The sequence below is a fragment of the Macaca thibetana genome, chromosome 14 (genome assembly GCF_024542745.1).
Source record: "Macaca thibetana thibetana isolate TM-01 chromosome 14, ASM2454274v1, whole genome shotgun sequence".
Classification (NCBI taxonomy): domain Eukaryota; kingdom Metazoa; phylum Chordata; class Mammalia; order Primates; family Cercopithecidae; genus Macaca; species Macaca thibetana.
In genome coordinates this window covers 86,777,971-86,801,168 of record NC_065591.1, presented here as the reverse complement: position 1 = coordinate 86,801,168, position 23,198 = coordinate 86,777,971, and the positions used below count along the sequence as shown (strand labels likewise).

The window sequence follows — 23,198 nt, the reverse complement described above, 5'->3', positions numbered from 1 at the left end:
GGTGGAAAGGGGCAGTAGTCTGAGAGTCAGTTCTACCATCAGAAGCTCTATGACCTTGGACAATTCACTCTACCTCTCTGGGCCTCAACTACCTTAGCTATAAATTAAGGGACTTGGACTGGGAGATCACTGGCTTTTTCTAAACATCTGCAACGCTGTGCTTCAGAAAATGGCATCATGGAAACTGCAAGAGAATAGCAGAACAGTTATGAAAAAAGATTATAGAGAAACAGCTGGCCTGGTATGGTGGCTCATGCCTGTAATCCCAGCACTTTGGGAGGCCGAGGTGGGAGGATCACTTGAGTCCAGGAGTTTGAGACCAGCCTGGGCAACAAAGTAAGACCTTGTCTCTAGAAAAAAACAAAAAAGCCAGCTATGTTGGCACATGCCTGTATTCCTGCTTGCAGCTATGATTGAGCCACTGCATTTCAGCCTGGGTGACAGAGCAAGGTCTTGTCTCTCATACATACACATGCAAAAAGAACCTATCGAATTCAGTATCCCCCCTACAATACTCTGTTGTTCCTATCTTAGGATGTGTACTGCTTTGACGCTTGTATGATAGTATTTACATTGTATTAGCTCCACAGCTCAGCTCCCTGGAGGCAGGTACACGGTGTTGTACTTCCCTGTGTTACACAGAGCCTGTTACACAGCAGTAGAGATAGCAAGAACTCAAACAGTGCCCACAACACAAATAGTGCTCTGAATAATGTCTAAAAGTGCTCTTTTAATTCTGAACACTTCCCCAATAACTCATTTAGTCTTCAAACCAGTTCACAAGGTAGAATCTATTATTATCTCCATTTTACAAATGTGGAGACTGAGGCACAGAGAGTTTAAGAAACTTACCCAATTTGCACAGGAAATAGCCAAGCCAGGACTCTAGCTTAGGCAGATGGGGTCCGGTGTCTATTTGTACTGCCTCAAGTAGGTGTTCAGCCAATAGGTGGTGACAAATTGGTTGACTGAATAAGTAAATCTGTCAAGTAAGGCATCAGGACAAGCTCCAGACTCTGCACAGAGCCATGGACAAACACACTGCAGGAAAAGCCCCCAGGTGAAGGGTTAGCCACCCCAAGACGTATATTTTTGAATTGTGAAAAATAAGACACCTATAATTCATAGGCTCCAATACCCACACCCGGTACAGCACAGCATTTGCCAAGATTATATAACCAACCCAAGCACAAATATCCAAGTCTCAGTGAGCACTAACCCAGCTGTGCCCCAATTTAGCCACAAACCTATCTCTTCCAAAGCTTCATTCATGCTCAGATTCAGGAGACACTCCCCAGTATTCATTCCCAAGTTTTAAAGGAAACAAATAGAAAGCCCACCTGGCTTGCTGCACATTTATGTGTCTGGGGACTTTGTCTCCACATGTAACACATGTCAATGACAGGCATCTGTTATTCACTGTGTGCAAAGGGAGCCGCTCTAGAGGTTATTAACCCAGTGCCACCGTTTACCAGCAGTGGAATTTATTTTCTGAGCCTTGGCCTACTTGGCTGTCACATTGGCGATAGTAACATCAACCTCATAAAGTCTTGGGAGGACTAAATATAGGTGAAAGTGATGAAACACATTTGTTCAGAATTGTTCTGAAAAGGGCAGTGTTTACATTGTCTGCTGTCCATCTTGGCCCTGGAATGCAACTCTAGCTGTTTGTTGATTTTTATAGTTGTTGGTCCATCCTGTCAGCAAATTTTCCTGAATAATGTCTAAAAGGCTCTTTTAATTCAGGATATTATGAGAAATACAAAAGGATTAATTGGGCAGGAAAAAAAAACACATATTAAGAAATCAATTTCGGTTGGTTTGTTAAGTCTGGGTTGGAAATCTGCATGGTGGTGCAGAGCATAAGCCTGGGAGGCACTGAGGTCTGACCTGAGTGGCAGCTCTGCAATTGCATCTCCTTGGGCCAGTTATTTAACTACTTAAGTCAGTTTCCTGTTCTCTAAAATAGGAATAATAGGAAATACTTCATAGGGTTTTTGTGAATGTTAAATATGATAGTATTTCCATAGTGCTTAGCTGATTCAACATTAGCTATCATTATTGAAACATACAACCGTCTACATACAGTGCACAAGCATACCTAGTACCAAGTCTTAGAAATAAGGCTCCCCTGTAATCGGTTATGCAAGTGGCTAGGGTTGCGCATGTCCAGGTTGGAACTCTTGCCTCTCAATATCTCATTTCTGGGTCACCCTCTCCGGGCCAGATCCCATTTTGGTACATAGCAGTCTACAGCACAGAGGACTCCTTTGAGCCATGGTAGATCCGCTACTACAGATAGTTTCAGTCTCTCTCTTTTTTTTTTTTTTTTTTTTTTTTTTTTTTGAGACGGAGTCTCGCTCTGTCGCCCAGGCTGGAGTGCAGTGGCCGGATCTCAGTTCACTGCAAGCTCCGCCTCCCGGGTTTACGCCAATCTCCTGCCTCAACCTCCCGAGTAGCTGGGACTACAGGCGCCCGCCACCTCGCCCGGCTAAGTTTCAGTCTCTTGATTGCTCAAAGACTTCTTGTCTTAGCCATGATGATGCTTTCAACTGCAAAAACTTGAATTGCTCTGGCTAGTTCAGTTTGTTTGCAATTGCACAGAGAACATTATGCATTAAAAGAGAATGTTGGAGATGTCTTTAGTGTTTTGCTCAACGAATGCCTGGATTAAAAGAGGTGCTTCATGCGTATTTACTAATGAATGAATAGTGTTATTGAAAAATGCCTTCTACAAAATGCTTACAAATAACCTCACCCCAAGTGTTGGCTGCAGCCACAGTGGAAGAAGTCCAGACTTCTGGGTGCTGCCCCATTTCTCAGGAGCCTTTTTCTTTGCTGGGCATCAAATGTTATCCTTAAATGCAGCAACTGGAGCTAAAAAATTGTGTCCTTCCAATAAAATGTGAATTATTTTTTAGTTTAATCATTCACATTTTTTTTAGTTTAGTCGTTTTGTTTTCATGCCATGGGGATTTCAAATGTAGTTTGAAAACTGGGAAGATCTATAATATAAAAGCATAATACTATTGTTATATGTGAGTTAAGCTAGGAGAAGTTTGAAGCAAAAAGAGCCTGGAATTACTCTCTAGTCCTAATATTCAGTAGCCATAACTATTTTTTTAAACTTATCATTTTCTTTATCATTGGAGGGGAGGGAAAGAAAGCAAGCAGAGGTGGGGGTATGGTTACACTATTTAAGGAAGAACCGAATGCAAAGACGATGAATCTTTCATAGTCTCAACAACTCCACAATGAATAACTGTGGATTATCTCATTTATAATTCACACTGGATTAAAAAAAATTAGTTCCCCTCTGTATATATCAATTTAATTCAAACCTTATCTTCAAAATACAAAGATGAATATTACAAGATAAATTCTAACTGCAATAGGTATTTTCTAAGTAGAAGACCAAACACCAAAGGGAATCCCTCTTTCCAATGTCTTTTGATATGACAAGATTTTGCCAGAGTGGAAGTCTAACACTTAAGTAAGCATTCTCATGGCCAAGTAAGAAACTACAGTTGTTGTATGTACTACCCTACAATTACAATATGTATTACATATTAAAATCAGCATTCAATATGCTTGTATAATTATGCTATTAATGATGATAGCAGTGATGATGCTGGTGGAAAAAGCCTGTCTTTAGCCCAAGAAAAGTAAGGGAGAAAAATGTAACAAGCAGAAACTAAACACAGAGTTGGGCATTTTTTGACTAGGAAAGAGAATTTTAAGCATAGAAGTATAAAAAGAAAAGTACTCCCTTACTTCCCCTATGTGGAGATAATATGAAACATTTATTAGATATACTGGACAAGAACAGAACTAAGTACTCCAACTCTACTGCAGCATTACAGAAAAATCATCCCTTCACCACAGTGTAAGATTTAAGGACAACCTGCTCAATGATGCATGTTATATAAAACACAGCAAGATTGCTGCTGCCCTGCCAAGTACTTCCAGTCCCTTCCCAGGTCCTACTGAAATGCTGGTGGTCCCAATTAGTTTTATTGAAATAAATCTTTAAAGAAAAAGATAAAGCATTTAAAAAGACATGTCAAAATGCTTCAGGAACCACATATCCAACACAAACTTTATCCTCAAATGAGTTATGTTTGCCTCGCACTAATAAACATTTTTCACTCAAATTAGAGCAATAATCTTCCATACATAAGTATTTCCCCTGCCCAATAGTTCAAAGAAAAAAAATCCAAAATGATTAGTAAAGAAAAATATAAGAATTAACAGACCCTTTAAATTTGTTTTAAATATTTTTAAGGTTTAGAAAGTGTTTAAAGTGTAATTCCTAGTAGGATAGCATTATCTGAATGAACACCCTAATTGCAAACCACTGTAAAATGCTTCAGCTGCATTTGGGGCAGAGGGGTAGGGATTATCTTCAAAGCACCCCAGCTCTCTTGATGAAAAGGTTAGAGGTACACTGGTTTGTATTATTGTGACATCCATAAGGTGATCTATGTTGCTTTTCCTTCATCAAGGGCTTTATTTATCAGAAGGGCTTTATGCTTGACCTCCAAATTTGGCTGACAATTTATTGATAAGATTCATAACCTTTGGGTTGCTCTGGCATTGTGACATATTTGCTGGGTTCTGAGCCACATCCTGGAAGTCCACCATAACTCCTGGATCCTACAAGGCTGCAAGAACCTCTGTATCACTAAGAATTTTATTGAGTCCAGGCATTCCGGCCATTCCAGGCATGTCCCCTCCCATTCCAGGCATTCCTCCAGGAAAATTACCAGGCATTCCCCCAGGAAAGACACCTGGGAAAGATCCATACTGAGCTCCTGACTGTCGTCTGGCTTCTTTCTCCCTCTGGGCTCTCTCATGTTCTTCTCCAGCCTTCTTAACTCGTTCTACTCTTTCTTTGATCTCTCGCTCTTCACGTTTTCGCTCATACTTTCTCCGATGTTCTGCAATTTTCTGTGCCCTAGGTTGAACTTTCAGCATTGCACTAGCATCTTCATCATAATCCAATTTACAGACAAGGGCAAGATCATGGGCTGCTTCTTCCCAGTGGCCTAGAAGTCTATGTGCTTTCCCTCGCCATTTGCAAGGCTGAGCTGAATCAGGATTTATTTCAATGGCTCTGTCACACAGTCTGGGATGGCAGCATTTGACAAAGACACTGGCCCTATTGGCATACAAGATGGCCAAGCAAAGATTCAGCTTGATGGCATCTGTGAATAAGTCAGTGGCTTTCTGCAGTTCACCATCATTTAGGGCTTCAATAGCAGCCACTTTCTTTCTTATCATTTGCCTGATCCATCATCTCCTGTGTTATCTCTACATTTTCATCTCCCATTTCTTGAGGGGCATCAGTATCTGGTTCAATCACACCTTCATTATCAATTGCTAGATCACTTTCCTCACTTGATGTTTCATCTGCCTTTAAGTCTTCCTCTACCTTCTTACGATCAAGTTTTTCTTCCTTGGTATTTTTCTTCTGATTTAGCTTTCTGAGTAGCAGGTGGTACTTGACCCCCCATGCTCTCCACCCACTCCTTCAGGAAGCACATTTCCTCAGTGTGCAGAATGCTCGGATCCTACTTACACATTTTCACAAGGCCCGAAGCTCGCTCACTTTGCGGCGGTCCATGGTGGGGAGGCGGTGGGCGAAGCTGAGGGCCTGCTGCCCAGTTCCAGGCCCAGGTGCTGGCTAGGCATGACTGTGCAGAAGGGGGTGGCTAGTTCTCTATTTTTAAAGGGATTTAGTGTAGCAAAATTGTATTTGAGAGATACAAAGAAAGAGAAACACAAGATCAAGTCTTCTTTTGACTGACTCACTAAACAGTAGTTTGATTGCTGGGGGTCTCTTACTACTGCAGGCAACAGACATCAGTTGAATAAGTAAACAGCAAACCAGAAGCCTTAACACAGGCTCAGGCTACTTGTTTTCTATGGCTGAAGTACATCAATACAGTCATGCCCTGCATGATGACATTTTGTTCAAGGACTAACTACATATATGAAGGTGGTTCCATAAGATTATGACAGAGTGGTAAAATTCCCTATTGCCAAAATGCCTGCTGACATTGTAACTTTCTTAAGGGCACAGCACAACCTATTACTCACATGTTTGTGATGATGCTGTTGTAAAGACATCTACTTCATGGCCAGTCATATTAAAAAGTATAGCACATGCAATTAGATACAGCACATGACACTTGATAATGATAATAAACGACTATGTTACTGGTTTTCATATTTACTATACTACACTTTTCATTGTTATTTTAGAGTGTACTCCTTCTACTTATCAAAAAGAAAAAAAAAAAGGAAACTGTAAAACAGCCTCAGGCAGGTCCTTCAAGGGGTATTCCAGAAGACAGCATTGTTAGCATAGGAGATGACAGCTCCATGCATGTTACTGCCCCGAAGACCTTCCAATGGGACATGATGTGGAGGTGGAAGATGATTATATTAACCTGTGTAGGCTAGGATACTGTGGGTGTTTGTGTCTTAGGTTTTAACAGAACAGTTTAAAAAGTAAAAAATAAAAATAAAGCATTTTAAAGTAGAAAAAAACTATAGAATAAGTATATAAAGAAAATTTGTACAACTATACAATGTGTTTGTATTCTAAGTGTTACTACAAAAAACTCAAAGTTTTAAAAATTGATGTTTATAAAGTAAAATTATAGCAAGCTAAGGTTAATTTATTGAAGAAAGAAGACTTTTTCTATAAATTTAGTGTACATTATTTATAAAGTCTACAGTAATATACAGTAATGTCCTGGGCCTTCATATTTATTCACTACTCACTCACCCAGAACAACTTCTAGTCCTGCAAGCTCCATTCATGATAAAGGGATTCATTTATTTTATTTTATTTTATTTTATTTTATTATTATTATTATTGTTATTATTATTATTATTATTTGAGACAGAGTCTCGCTCTGTCACCCAGGTTGGAGTGCAGTGGCACGATCTCGGCTCACTGCAAGCTCTGCCTCCCAGGTCCATGCCATTCTCCTGCCTCAGCCTCCTGAGTAGCTGGGACCACAGGCACCCGCCACCATGCCTGGCTAATTTTTTGTATTTTAGTAGAGACGGGGTTTCACTGTGTTGCCCAGGCTGGTCTTGAACTCCTGAGCTCAGGCAATCCGCCCACCTTGGCCTCCCAAAGTGCTAGAATTACAGGCGTGAGCCACCGCGCCCGGCCTTCATTCATGTTAAGTTCACATCTGGTCATGACCAAAAGCCAGCAGAACAAAGTTATCACAAAACTAGAGTGCGGGTTGAGGGAGAGCCACGATCTTGCCATGAGCACAATAGGAGCTTCATACAAAGGGTATCAGAGAGAAGCAAACCTCCTGAGCAACAAGATAATATTTGCTACCTAAAATGAATTTTGATTAATAATGGATGCAAAACTTCACCATTTAATAACATGGTCTCTGTTACAGAGAAACAGCTGCCCAGGGCATGCCAGTGTGGGCATTAGGACTCAGAACTCAGAGGAAAAATCCATACAGACTGTCCAAGAAATCAACTGGAATTGAGCTGGAAATCAATACCACAATGTTATAGTATTCAGAGTTATTTTTATGAGCTGCTTGAACAGTTGTACAAAATATAAACATATTTTAGCTTTAATTATCCTCATCTCTGGCTTCACTGGTACACCATGAAATCCAACTTTCCCATCTGTTAACAGCGTGCTAGGCAGATCCCATGGTGTAGCTGTGAATTTGAGGCATTCAAAGTCCAGTCCAGCCTCGTCCTGTGGAAAACTCCATCTCATCTGATTTAAAACTTTCCTCATCCAACTGATGATTCAGAGAAAATACAGAGAACACGTTAAACACATACCTTGGGGATGCAATCAGCAAAATCCAGACTTTAAGGAAATGGCATAGAACAAATGACCCAGTCTCTTCAAAAAATAAGTTTCAGGGGTTGTGGGAAGGGAAGAGAATGGTAGAAGATAGAAGGGGAATCTATAGATTAAAAGATATTTAAAAGATATACCAACTAATTACAGTGAGCGAACCCTGTTTGAATCCAGATTCAAACCAAATGTAAAAAATAAACATTTATTACACTTCTGACACTATTGGAATCTTAAACACTGACCGTTTATTTACACCAAGAAACAGTACAGTTTCCTTAAGTGACAGTACATACAATTGTACAATTGTGGTTTTTTTTTTAAAGTATGTCCTTATCTGTTAGGGATATATCTTGAAATATTCATGGGTTAAATGACATCATGTCTGGAATTTGCTTCAGAACAATGCAGGAAGGGGAAACTGATGAGGATACCGATGAAGTGAGATTCGCTGTGAGTTAATTGTGGACTAGCCGGATTTCTTCCTAGAGTGCAAGAGGGAAAGTCTGCCACGCCTTCCAAATGCTTAGGGGGCCTCTGCCTCTTCCTCTTCCTCATGGTCAAAGGGAGTCACAGGCCAGTCCTCCCTCAGTGTGGAGGGAGGCACTGTTCTCAGGAGGCATCTGCCACTGGGGCAGTCCTCGGAGACCCACACTGTTCCAACAAGGCCTCCTGCCTTCCCTCCAAGCCCCATCCTTCTCACCTCCCAACCTATCCTCCTTCATAGAGCCCACAGAGGATGTTCTAAAACTCATCCCTAAGTGCATCTTACAAGCTACTATCAAATCTAGTCCAAACTCATTAATGTGGCCCACGAGACCCTGCAAGGTTCTTCCTCTTCCTACCTTTCCAGTATCATCTCGGCACGCTGCACCCCACCACTTGCCTGAGCTCTGTTTCAGTCCCTTCCATGCAACCTGTCTGGCTCCTCCAAGTTGTCACACAGGCTATCGCCTCTGCCACTTCCCACTCCCTACCCATCCCACCTTATTACCTGGTGGTTTGTCCCTCAAATCTTGGTTTAGATGATCCCTATTCTAGGAAGCCTCCCTCTGAGGAAGACAACACTGGATGACCCAGATCCCCCATCAAGGAAGGACTTGCCATCCAGTTGTGAGGAAAGCATCAGGAGGCAGCATGTGGCTGTTAGCTCCACATCCAGTGACTGGCAGTTGGGACAGGGAGGCTCACAGTTTCAGCCTGACTCGTGACCCTCTTGCAGGCAGTCTTCTCTCCAGAGCCCCTGCCTGGTTGGCCACAGCTTCTGCAGGATTGTACTGCGGTTCAGTTTCTTCCTCTGTCCGATTGGGCTTCACCCTGTTCCTTTCACAGGGGTTAATCCCTACTAAACATCTTGTACCCTAGACTCTGTCTCAGCAAATTTTTCCTGAGACTTCCATCTGTAGTACATTCCCATCTCACACCTCCTTCTGCCCCATTCTGGGTAAATGCCTCTTCTGGCTAATCTGATAACATGCTGCCTCTTCCCACCCTATGGTGTCATCACCCTGCATTGTAATTGTCTATGTGAGAGTCTGTATCCCCCACCTGGACTCCAAAGGGCAGGATGTGAGCATATCTTGCTCACCTTGGTATGCTCAGGGTATAGCACAATTCTTGGGATGTAACTGACATTCAATCAATGACTACAAATCTTAGGTGCGCAAGGAATTGGAAATCAATATCAGAATCCCACCATTGACAGTATTCATAAATGAATGAATGAATGAGGGCCCCTTTCTAGAGATTTCCCAAAGTTTGGTCTGAAAAGCCATTGTTTATTAAATGAAAGCAGCAACATTTCAGAGCCACAAAATATTTTAAAGAAGAAGCACCATTTTTAAATGGTGCATTTTTAAATGGATCGTTAAGAGAAACATGCTACAATGAAGTATTCAATGGGTGAAGCCATTCTTTGGGATAGTCAAGACATTCGGGGATACTTTCCTACAGATGTGTTCAAAAGGAGGTTTTAAAAATACTCAAACTCTGAACACTGAATGGAAACTGGTATTCCCTGGGATATGGAGGGACTGAGGATAATATGTGTGTGTGTGTGTGTGTGTGTGTGTGTGTGTGTGTATATATTAGACTAATATATTAGGCATATATATGCTATATATACTATATATAGTGTATATATAGTGTATATATACATAGTGTGTGTGTATATATATAGTGTGTGTGTATATATGTGTGTGTGTATATATATTGTGTGTGTGTGTATATATGTGTGTATATATATAGTAGACCTTTGGGCATTACTTCCTGTAATAGCCACGGGCCTACCTGAGATCATTTTAGGCCCATTTTACATAAGTAATCTGCAGCCAGGAAGAGACTGTCTGGATTCCCTTCATTAGTAGCTGCAGCATAATCAGAGCACAGAGAGAGAAATGCACCTTCTCCATCTCGCTATGCTTTCTTCTCTTTTTCCTATGCCATCCCTCTGCCATCAAGCAGATTTGCCAAATCTCTGCAGAGCAAAAGTAATAAGAATATCTGGGCCAGGTTTGGTGGCTCATGCCTGTAATCCCAGCACTTTGGGAGGCTGAGGTGGGTGGATCACCTGAAGTCAGGATTTCGAGACCATCCTGGCCAACATGGTGAAACCCCATCTCTACTAAAAATACAAAAATTAGCCGACCGTGGTGGTGTGCGCCTGTAGTCCCAGCTACTGAGGAGGCTGAGGCAGGAGAATCGCTTGAACCCAGGAGGCGGAAGTTGCAGTGAGCCAAAATGGCGCCACTGCACTCCAGCCTGGGCAACAGAGTGAGACTCCATCTCAAAACAAACAAACTGACATTTACTGCATCTTCAATTCATGCCAGGGCTGTTCTGGGAACTTGACGCTGGCTATCTGTGTAAATCTCACAGCAGCCCTGGGAAACAAGTGTCTACAAACAAATGAGGAAGCTGAAACACAGATTAAGTTGCTGAAAGCTTACAGGAACATCAGAACCAAGGTTTGAATCCATCTTTCTGACACCATAGCCAGTCCTCTAGGCCAAAACAATGTCACCTTACAAACATGGTGCCTATATCCACTGACTGAGGCTGCTCTCAAGGGCAGGAGAAAGAGATGCAGGGCAACAATGCAGCCCCTTCACAGGTGTGTGCTCTGTGATGTCAGGAGAGGCCCGGTTGACAAGGTCCCGGGGAGCCTGCTTCTATTTTCTGAAGCATGCCTACTGCATCTTTAGATGCAGATGGAGTAAGAGCAATTGGCTGAGAGAAGCCAAGACAACTGTCACAATATAATGGAAAAGAACACAGATTCCGGCGTTAGACCTAGTTCAAATCCCAGTCCAGCCAATTCCTGGTTGTGTGTCCTTGGACAAGTAACTTAGCACTCTGGCCTTGCCTCGTTTTCTCTGTAAATGGAGGATGGTTTTGTACATAACACAAGGGGTGGAGAGGTTTAAATCACTTAGGCAATGCATGTTAAATGAATCATAAATGTAGATTTCCTTTTCCTCTGCATAATATACCCTCTGAAGCCCCAGGGAAATCTCAGCAGTGACAAAGGAATGAAGACTTGGATGAAGATGGGCCTCTTGGGGACTGTGGGAAACAGACAGGAAGATACTATTATCACCCCTCATTTTTTCCCTTTACTAGTTTTGAAGTTTTATGCCTATGTCTGTCCTTTAAGTAGTCAGCCTGGCCCTTTTTTCATGCATATTTAATAGACCCTAATGATAATATTATTCATTACCTTCTTCCCAAACTATTACAGAATTCTAGAGTTAATCAACTGTAGTCATCCTCTCCTTACTGCTATTTTTGTCTAATATTTAAGTTGTATCCCTTTTTTTCCACAATACAAATTAGATGTCATTATTCAGTATTATCACTGTCTTTTTGTACAAGCAATGTTTGGATGTATACAATATTTAGCATATTTATTGTTCACTGTTATTTTTTAATAGTGGTATGTAGTTTTAAAAAATAACAGCTTTAATGAAATATAATGCATGTACCATAAAGTTGTACACTCAAAGTATACATTTCAGTGGTTTTTAGTATATTCACATGGTTATGCAGCCATCAGGAGTATCAAATTTCAGAACATTTTCATCACTCTATAAAGAAACTCTATTTATGACCAGACATTTCCTATTTCCCTCTGCTCTCAGTCCCTGGCAACCACTAAGCTTCCTTCAGTCTCAACAGATTTGCCTATTCTGGATATTTCCTATTAATGGAATCATACAATATATACAGTCTTTTATAACTGGCTTCTTTCACTTAGCATAATATTTTCAAGGGTTATTGATGTAGCAGGTATTAGTACTTCATTCCTTTTTATTGCCACATAATATTCCATTGTATGAATATACCACATGTTGTTTATCCATTAATCAGTTGTTAGACCGTTGTATTGTTTCCACTTGTTAGCTATTACAAATCATGCCACAATGACCATTGTTATACAAGTTTTGTGCAGACATATGCTCTTATTTCTCTTGGATGGATATTTAAGAGTGGAATTGCTGGGTCATATGCTAAGTCTATGTTCATCCATTTGAGGAACTGCCATACTGATTTCCAAAGTGACTGCACCATTTTACAGTCACACTAGCAATACACGAGTGTTCCAGTTTTTCTATATCCTTACCATTCCATTATTGCCAGTCTTTTTATATTAGTCATCCTAGTGGGTAGGAAGGGGCATTTCATTGTGGTTTTGATTCCTTAATGACTACTGATGCTGAGCATCTTTTCCTATGTTTACTGGCCATTTGTATATCTTCTTGGGGAAAATGTCTATTCAAATCATTTGCCTATTTTTAATTGGGTTATTAATCAGATATATCAGATATATTTTTTGCAAATATCTTCCCCCATTTTATGGGTTGTCTTTTTGCTTTCTTGATAGTGTCTGAAGCACAAAAGTTTTACATTTTGATGAAGTCCAATTAATTTTTTTCTTTTACTGCTTTTGCTTTTTGTGTCATATCTAAAACACTATGGCCTAAACCAAGGTCACAAAAATTTGCTTCTATCATTTCTTCTAAGAGTTTATTAGTTTTGGCTCTTACATTGGGTTTTTGATCCATTTTTAGTTTTTGTATATGCTGTGAGATATGGATTTAACTTCATTCTTTTGCATATGCTATCCAGTTGTCCCAGTACGATTTGTTGAGAAGACTCGTCTTCCCCTACTGAATTGTCTTTAACTCTTGTCAAAAATTAATTGACCATAAATACAAGGGTTTATTTTTAGACTTGCAATTCTATTCCATTGACCTACATGTCTGTACCTGTAACACACTGTTTTGATTACGACAGCTTCGTAGTAACTTTTGAAATGAGAAGTGTGAGTCCTACTTTTTTTTTCTTTTTCAAGGTTGTTTGAACTACTCTAGGTCTCTGGCACCTTTATATGAATTTTATGGTCAGCCTGTCAATTTCTGCAAAAGAAAAAGGTAACTGGAGTTTTTTTTTTTTTTTTTTTTTTTTTGAGACGGAGTCTTGCTCTGTCGCCCAGGCTGGAGTGCAGTGGCCGGATCTCAGCTCACTGCAAGCTCCGCCTCCCGGGTTTACGCCATTCTCCTGCCTCAGCCTCCCGAGTAGCTGGGACTACAGGCGCCCGCCACCTCGCCCGGCTAGTTTTTTTGTATTTTTTAGTAGAGACAGGGTTTCACCGTGTTAGCCAGGATGGTCTCGATCTCCTGACCTTGTGATCCGCCCGTCTCGGCCTCCCAAAGTGCTGGGATTACAGGCGTGAGCCACTGCGCCCGGCCTGTAACTGGAGTTTTGATAAGAATAATATTGAATCTGTAAATAAATATGCGAGTACAGACATACCTCTTTTTTGTGTTTCATTTTATTGCATTTTGCAAAGACTACATTTTTGAATGCAGTTTGTTGCCACAAATTGAAGGTTTGCAGCAACCCTGTTTCGAGCAAGTCTATTGGTGCCATTTTTCCAACGTGTGCTGACTTTGTGTCTTTGTCACATTTTGGTAATTCTCACAATATTTTAATTTTTTCATCATTATATGTGTTATGGTGATCTATAATCAATGATCTTTGATGTTACTCTTGTGACTGTTTTGGGGTGCCATGAACTGTGTCCATCAAAGGCTACAAACTTTAATAAATGTTATGTGTAAATAACATCTATTAAATGTTAAAACTGGTTCCAATAAATAAATGTTATGTGAGTTCTGACTGTTCCACTGAGCAGTCATTCTCCTGTTTCAATCTTCTTTCAATATTCTCCAAGAATATTGACATTAGGTCAACTAATAAGCCTACAATGGCCTCTAAGTGTTCAAGTGAAAGGGAGAGTTACACATCTTTTACTTTAAATCAAAAGCTGGAAAAGATTAAGCTTAGTGAGGAAGGCATGTCAAAAGCCCAGACGGACTCAAAGCTAGGCCTCTTGTGCCAAATAGTTAAACAAGTTGTGAATGCAAAGGAAAAGTTCTTGAAGAAAATGAAAAGTGTTATTCCAGTGAACACAAATGATAAGAAAACAAAACAGCCTTATTGCTGATATGGAGAAAGTTAGTGGTCTGGATAGAAGATCGAACCAGCCACAGCATGCCCTTAAGCCAAAGCCTAATCCAGAGCAATGCTCTAACTTTCTTCAATTCTGTGAAGGCTGAAAGAGGTGAAGAAGCTGAAGGAGAAAAATTTGAAGCAAGCAGATGTTGGTTCATGAGGTTTAAGGAAAGAAGCCATCTTCCTGACATGAAAATGCAAGGCAAAGCAGCAAGTGCTGATGTAGAAGCTTCAGAAGTTATCCAGGAGATCTAAGATAACTGATGAAGGCAGCTACACTAAACAACATATTTTCAATGTAAACAAAACAGCCTTCTATAAGAGAAAGATGCCATCTAGGACTTTCATAGCTAGAGAGGAGAAGTCAATGCCTGGCTTCACAGATTCAAAGGATAGACTAACTCTCTTATTAGGGGCTAATGTGGCTGGTGACTAAGTTGAAGCCAGTTCTCACTTGCCATTCTAAAACTCCTAAGACCCTTAAGAATTATGTTAAATGGACTATCTGCGCTCTCTCAATGGAACAACAAAGTCTCAATGACAGCACGTCTGTTTGCAGCATAGCTTACTGAATATTGCAAGCCTACTGTTGAGACTTACTGCTCAGAAAAGGAAATTTCTTTGAAAATATTACTGCCCATTGACAATGCACCTGGCCACCCAAGAGCTCTGTTGGAAACATACAAGGAGAGGAATGTTGTTTTCATGCCTGCTGACACAACATCCATTCTGCTGCCCATGGATCAAGTTCTAATTTCAACTTTCAAGTCTTATTATTTAAGAAATTCATTTTGTAAGCCTATTGCTGCCACAGGTAGTGATTATTTTTATTGTTCTGAGCAAAATAAATTGAAAATCTTTTGGAAAGACTTCACCATTCTAGGTGCCATTAAGAACATTCATGATTCATGGAACGAGTTCAAAATACCAAAATTAACAGGAGTTGGAATAAGTTGATTCCTTTCAATCCTCATAAATAACCATGAGGGGCTCAAGACTTCAGTAGACGTAAGTCTTTATTTCTGAGTTTTCTATTCTGTTTTGTTGGTGAATGTGTCTATTTTTGTACCAGTACTGTGCTATTTTGGTTACTGTAGTCTTAAAGTATAGTTTGAAGTCAGGTAGTGTGAATCCAGCTTTGTTCTTTTTGCTTAGGATTGCTTTGGCTGTTTGGGCTGTTTTTGGTTCCATATGAATTTTAGAATAGTTTTTTCCTAATTCTGTGAAAAATATCACTAGTAGTTTGGTAGAAATAGCATTGAATCTGTAAATTGCTTTGGGCAGTATGGCCATTTTAATGATATTGATTTTTTCAATCCATGAGCATAAAATTATTTTCCATTTACTTGTGTCATCTCTGATTTCTTTCAGCAGTATTTTGTACCTCTCCCTACAGAGATCTTTCACCTTCTTGGTTAGCTGTATTCATAGATATTTCCTATTCTTTGTGGCTATTATAAATGGGATTGTTATCTTGATTTGAATCTCTGCCTGGACATTATTGGTATGTAGAAATGCTACTGATTTTTTACATTGATTTTGTATCTCCAAACCTTACTACAATTATCCGTTCTAGTAGCCTTTTAGCAGTCTTTAGGGTTTCCAGATATAGAATCATATCATCAGTGAAGAGAGATAGTTGGACTTCTTCTTTTCTTATTTGGATACCTTTTATTTATTTATCTTGCCTGATTGCTCTGACCAAGACTTCTAGCACTACATTGAATAGGAGTGGTGAGAGTGGGCATCCTTGTCTTGTTCTAGTTATCTAGGTGAATGGTTCTAGCTTTTACCCATTCAGTATGATGTTGGCTGTGGGTTTGTCATAAATAGCTCTTATTATTTTGAGGTATGTTCCTTCAGTGCCTAGCCTGTTGAGGGTTTTTATCATGAAAGGATTTTCAATTTTATCAAAACCTTTTTCTGTATCAATTGAGATGATCATATGGTTATTGCTTTTAATTCTGTTTCTGTGGGAAACCACATTTATTGATTTGCATATGTTGAATCAGTCTTGCATCTCTGGAATAGTGTACTTTATCATGGTGTATTAACTTTTTAGTGCTGGATGGTGCTGCTGAATTCTGTTTGCTGGCATTTTGTTGAGGATTTTTGCCTCTATGTTAATCAGAGATAATGGTCTGAAGTTTTCTATTTTCATTTTGTCTCTGACACATTTTGATATCAGGCTGATAGGGAGGAGTTGGGGAAGAGCCCCTCCTCAAGTTTTATGGAATAGTTTCAGTAGGATCTGATTTTCTACAAGGCTGACAGAAACAAGCAATGGGGAAAGGACTACCCTATTCAGTAAATGGTGCTGGGATAACTAGCTAGCAGAAGAATGAAACTGGATCCTTGCCCTTCACCATATACAAAAATTAACTCAAGATAGATTAGCAATTTAAATGTAAGATCTCAAAAGACCACATTCAAGTGGTCAACAAAACATGGAAAATGTTAATCATTGCTAATCATCAGAAATGCAAATCAATACCACAATGAGATGCCATCTCACACTGTCATTAAAAAGTCAAAACACATACTGGTGAAGATGCAGAGAAAAAGTAAAGCTTATACACTGTTGGTGGGAATGTAAATTAGTTCAGTCACTGTGGAAAGCCACCTGGAGATTTCTCAAATAAAATAGAGCTACCATTCAACCTAGCAATCCCATTACTGGATATATACCCAAAGGAAAATAGATCATTCTACCAAGAAGATACATGCACTCGTATATTCATCACCACACTATTCACAGTAGCAAAAGCCTGGACTCAACCTAAGTGCCCATCAATAGTGGACTGGATTTTAAAATGTGGTACATATATACCATGGAATACTATGCAGCCATAAAAAAGAATGAAATCATGTCTTCACAGCAACATGGGTGGAGCTGAAGGCCATAAACCTAAGTGAATTAACGTAAGAGTTTCAAGAAAACCAAATACTGCACGTGATTACTTATAAGTGAGAGGTAAACATTGAGCACACATGGACATAAACATGGGAACAATAGACACTGCAGACTACTAGAATAGAGAGACAGAGAGGGGGTGTGGGTTGAAAAGCTACTTATTGGGTACTACACTCACTGTACATGTAGCCTCATATCTAAAATAAAAGTTGAAACTAAAAACAGTAAAAGACTTCAGTGGAGGAAGTCACTGAAGATATAGTGGTAGTAGCAAGAGAACTACAATTGGAATTAGAAGTGGAGCCTGAAGATCTGACTGAATTGCTGCAATCTCATAATAAAACTTGGATAAATGAGTTGCTTCTTATGCATAAGCAAAGAAAGTGGTTTCTTGAGCTGGAATCTATTATTGGTGAAAATGCTGTGAAATTGTTGAAATGCCAACAAAATATTTAGAATATTATATAAACTTAGTTGATAAAGAAGTGGCAGGATATGAGAGGGTTGACTTTGATTTTGAAAGAAGTTCTACTGTGGGTTAAAATGCTGTCAAACAGCATTGCATGCTACAGAGAAATCTTTCATGAAACGAAGAGTCAATCAATGCAGCAAACCTCATTGTTGTCTTATTTTAAGAAAATGCCACAGACACCCCAATCTTGAACAACTACCACCCTGATCAGTCACCAGCCATCAATATCAAGGCAAGACCCTCAACCAACAAAAAAACACAGCTTGCTGCATGCTCAGGTAATTAACATTTTCTAGCAAAGTATTTTTAATTAAGGCATGTACATTGTGTTTTTAGACATGTTATTACACACTTAGCAGGTCAGAGTGTAAACATAACTTTTATATGCACTAAGAAAACAAAATTGTGTGACTTGATTTATAGCAATATTTTCTTTATTGTGATGGTCTGGAACCAAACCACAATATCTCCTTGTATTGCCATCTTAACAATTTTAAGTCTTTGGATCCATAGACATGGTATATTTTTCTATTTATTTAGGCCTTATTTAATTTCTTTCAACAATGTTTTGTAATTTTCAGTATAAAAATCTTGCAATTATTTTGTTATATTTATTCCTAAGTAGTTTATTCTTCTTGATGCTATTGTATATAGAATCATATTCTTAACTTATTAACATTTTCAACTTATTCAATGGTATATAGAAATACTATCAATCTTTGTATATTTATCTTCTATCTTGCACCTAGCTAAACTCATTTGTTAATTTCAATATTTGTTTTTGTGGCAGTGGATTACTTAGAATATTCTATATACATGATCATGTCATCTGTGAATAAAAATAATTTTACTTCCTTTCCAATCTGGATGTCTTTTATTTCTCATTCTTGCCTGATTGCCCTGGCTAGAATACAGTATTGAATAGATGTGGCAAGATCTATCATTCTTGTCTTGTCCATAATCTTAGGGAGAAAGCATTTATTCTTTCATCATAAGTACAATGTTAGCTGTGGGGTTCTTTTTTTTTTTTTTTTTTTTTGTAGTTCTTATCAGGTTGAGGAAGTTTCCCTTCTATTCTGATTTTGTTTAGTGTATTTTTCATGAAATGGTACTAGATTTTGTCAAATGCTTTTTCTGCATGTATTTAGATGATCATGCTGTTTTTGTCTTTTATTCTACTAACATGATTTAGTACATTGATTACTTTTGAATTTTGAACAACCTTGTATTCCTAGAATAAACCTCACTTAGTCGTAGTATATAATCCTTCTTATAGGTTGCTGAATTTAGTTTCCCAGTATTTTGTTGAGGACTTTTTCCTCCATATTGAAAAGGGATATTGTTCTGCAGTATTTTTTTCTTGTGATGTCTTGGTCTGGTTTTGGCATCAGGGTAATACTAGCCTCATGGGATGAGTTGGGAAATGTTCCCACCTTATTCTATTTTTGGGAAGAGTTTGTGAAGGATTAGTATTAATTCTTTTTTAAATGTTTGGTAGAATTCATCAGAGAAGCCATTGGGTTTTTAGTATATTCACAGAGTTGTGCAAAACTCACTAGAATTTAATTTTAGAGCATTTCTGTCACTCCCAAAAGAAACCCCTGTAGTCACTAGCAGTAATACCTCACCTCCCTCAGCCTCGGGCAACCACTACTTTATTTTCTCTCCTTATAGATTTGCCTATTCTGGACATTTTATATAAGTTAAATCATAAAATATGCAGCCCTTTATGACTAGTTTCTTTCACTTAGCATACTGTTTTCAAGATTCATCAATCCTCGTGCTGCTACTTCATTCATTTTAGCTGCTGAATAATATTTCACTGTATGAATATACCACATTTTATTTATCATCTGTTGAGAGACATTTGGGTTGTTCTCACATTTGCCTATGATAAATAATCCTGCTATGAACATTTGCATAAAAGTTTTTGTATGGATTAGGAATGTTTTGCTTTTAAAATATTTGCAGATTTTTATCGAGCACTTTAATTGTTTTCATCAGTTGAATTGCCAGAAACATAAATCAAATTTTGCTTTTCTCACTGAGCTCGTACTGCCTAATTGGAGCAAGGAATGTGGTCAAAGGATGTGGTGGCCTAGCATTAAGAGAATCTCTAGCAGTTTCATACTTGAGGGCTTTATTCAGGGAATACATACTTGAGGTTATTTCATACTTGAGGGCTTTATTTAGGGAATACAGGACCCTAAACGAAGGAACAAAGAAATCCATCCATCCATCCATCCATCCATCCATCCATCCATCCATCCATCCATATATTTCATTCATTCACTAACTAATAGTTTTTGAGCATCTACTGTATATGTGCCAGGCCCTGTGTGAGGGAGGCTGAAAATTCAAATGAATGTAAGACAGACCTGGTCTCTGCCCTCTAAGAGCTTGCATTTTAACAGAAAACAACCAAACAGGCAAACTTCCACACAGTATGATAGCTACAACGAAAATGGAAGAACAGGCGCCTATGGGAGCAAAGAGGAGGGCTCACCAGCCAGTGAGGAGAGGGCAGGAAGTCTTCCCAGAGGCAAAGGGAGCAAAAGAAGAACTTCAATTGTGTATTGGTGAGGGTGGGGGGTTGATGTGGGGGTGAAACTACCCTGTAACATTCAGTTCTTTATCTAGGAACCCTGATGGAGCAATGAATTTCAAAACCCAGGCCCACCTTTTGATAGAACTGCCCACAATGAGTTTAACACAGTGCTTGGCAGACACAGAACAGGTGTTCTGTGTGTGTGTGTATGTTTGTGTGTGTGTGTAAACCATGGTAAACTGAACTGTGCACCCACCGCAGTTCATTGTAATCTAGGTGTCTTCCTAGATTGGCAAACTGCTGATAGAGATTTTTCTTTTTCAAGAGCAGAGATGAATTAGAGAATATAGAGCTTGTTCTTCAAATCAGTTCTTTAAACTGTAGGGCTGTCCAGTAGAAATTTCTGTGATGACAGAAACATTCTAGACTTGTGATCTCTTATATGATAGTCACTAACCACAAGTAGTTACTGAGTGCTTGAAATGTGGCTAGTGTGACTGAGTCATTCAGTTTTAAATTTCATTTAATTTTAATTAATTTCAATTCAAGCAGTCAGATGTGGCTAGTGGCTACCGTGTTGGATAGAACAGCAGAAACACTGCTGCTGCTAAAAGTGTGTTATGAATGCACTTTTCAATGAGCTTTACCTCTCTTATGCCTTATTGTCACTTTTAATCCTCACAACAGTCCTGTGAGAGACATATACCAGGCACCATTCATCTCATTTCACAGCTAAGGAATCTGAGGCCCAGAGAGGTGCCCAGCTAAAGACTGATCTGGGCCTCGAGTCCTGGGATCCTGAACAATTAAGGAGAGTGATATTCTTGCCCTCCAGTCATCAGAGGATGACTATAAGGCCCAAATAATGTCTTGCCTCATTGCTACGAGTGTATAAATGATTGGGCAGATGCCTGGAGCTAGCATTGGAGTAGCAGAATTTCCAAGTCTAGATCCTAGGGAGAATGGTGGTCATTCCCACGGTGGGCCACTAGAGGGGGCTTACTGCTCTAACACGAGGTTATTTCTTTCTAGTTACTACCTTTATAGTTCAGGGTGCCGAGACTGCAGCACATCTTTTCAAGGCGGAACAGATGATCAACTTCTTGGCAATATTTCTATGTCATTTGCGGGTGTTGACTCAAAAATACCTTTCCTTGAGATCCAAATATACTGATTAAGTTCAGCTTTTTGGCCTAAAGTTATTTAGAGGCAAATTCCAAAAAATAATTAAGTTTTACCAATCATTTTCTGAAAGCAGGCTTGAATAGGAGGAAAAAAGAACAAGCAGGTAATGGGAGGAGAAACAGAGTTGTGAAGAGGTAAAATTTATGGAAAAATTAGGTCATTGAAAAAGGAGAAGAGAAAAATGAAGATAAACCTCATTATTAGTTCAACTCCTCTTTCACTGTAACAAGAAAAACACATAAGAACTTAAAGGGACTCCAATTATCTTACCTGTGGCTGGATGGGGAGGGAGGGAGGACTGCATGTCCTCCTGGGACAAGGCCACAGTCTGATTTTTAATACTTCCATCTTATCCCAAGAGGAGACACTCTCCCCCAGGACTTAAGCAACACTTCTTGCCTATTTTCCTGTTCAAAATTGTAAACAAGGTAGATAGACAGGCAACACTGCTTGCATTCTGTCAGAAACTGAGCCTTGGCTTGCCCAGTGACCTGCCCAAGACCACTAAGCTAGTAAATAGGAGAACCAGATTTAGAGCCAGGTCTATGTGACTTAGCCTGACAATGCACAGTTGTGCAGGTTATTCTCTATCTAGTAGCAGGAAGTGACATGCACATCGGTATCTCCATATATATACATATATATATGCTCCACATATATATACACACACATACACACACACACACATATATATGTTATTTTCCAGCAAATGGCAATCGACTGACTTGAGGGAGGAATATTCATTGTCTAATTTGCAAAAGGTACCATTTGAGCTCTCAGTAGCCCTGGCATGGCTGCAGTCACTCCTCTATCCACAAGGAAGTGAAGCCATGACAGGCTGTTCCAGAAGCCTAGGAGCTCAGCCTTGAGGGCTGCTCCTGCTCAGTCAGCCTCCTTGTGCATTTGCACAGACTAATTTCAAAGTCTACCGAGAACCTTCTGACTCCAAGCCAGGCCTTTGGGTAGGGAAAGAGGCTAGAGGTCAGAGAAAGATGCCATTGGTGAAGAAGAATTTGAAAAAAAATCTAAACCAAACAAAAAAAATTCACTCCTTCTTGACCAGGAAGGAGCGGAAGCACCAGTAGGGTGACAAAAATACATGGACTCTAGAGTCAGCCAGATAGTGGGCCAAATCCAGGCTCCATCACTCACTAGCTGGTTGACAGGCAGTGAGTCACCTGATTTCTCTGAGCCTGTTTCCTCATCTGTAAATGGTGGGTAAGTGACTGCATACTTTTTCAAAGGTTGTTGTGATGATTAAATGAAATAATACATGTAGAGGATTTGACATGGTACCAGGCATGGTCAGGGTTTTTAAAAGTTCAGCCACTGTATTGCTATTTGATGTCAGGTCAGTAGTCAGAGATGTCAGCCTGGAGGGCTGGGCTGGGGATAGAGAAGTCACAGATGTAGAGCCAAGAAACACTCTGCATTCCTGTTGTAGCCCAAAGAGACTAGGCAGTTGGAGGAAAACTGGCCATCCAGGCATCCTACCCTGAATTATTAACAGGAGAGTATGGGAAGAAATGATCTGATATGCATGCTGAGCATTCCTGCAAGTTTCCACTAGATATACCAAGAACACAAGTCCCTGAGTGCTCTTGACCCAGATCATTTCTCAGAGTTGTGTTTGCAGCCAGCAATTTTTTTTTTTTTTGAGACAGAGTCTTGCTTTGTTGCTCAGGCTGGAGTGCAGTGGCGC

The 23,198-nt window shown here is 39.6% G+C and overlaps 1 pseudogene; it reads right to left on the bottom strand.

Moving 5' to 3' along the window:
* Positions 1-4,527: 4,527 nt before the first annotated feature.
* On the bottom strand, positions 4,528-5,626 carry LOC126935677 (hsc70-interacting protein-like; annotated as a pseudogene).
* Between the last annotated feature and the right edge of the window lie 17,572 nt (positions 5,627-23,198).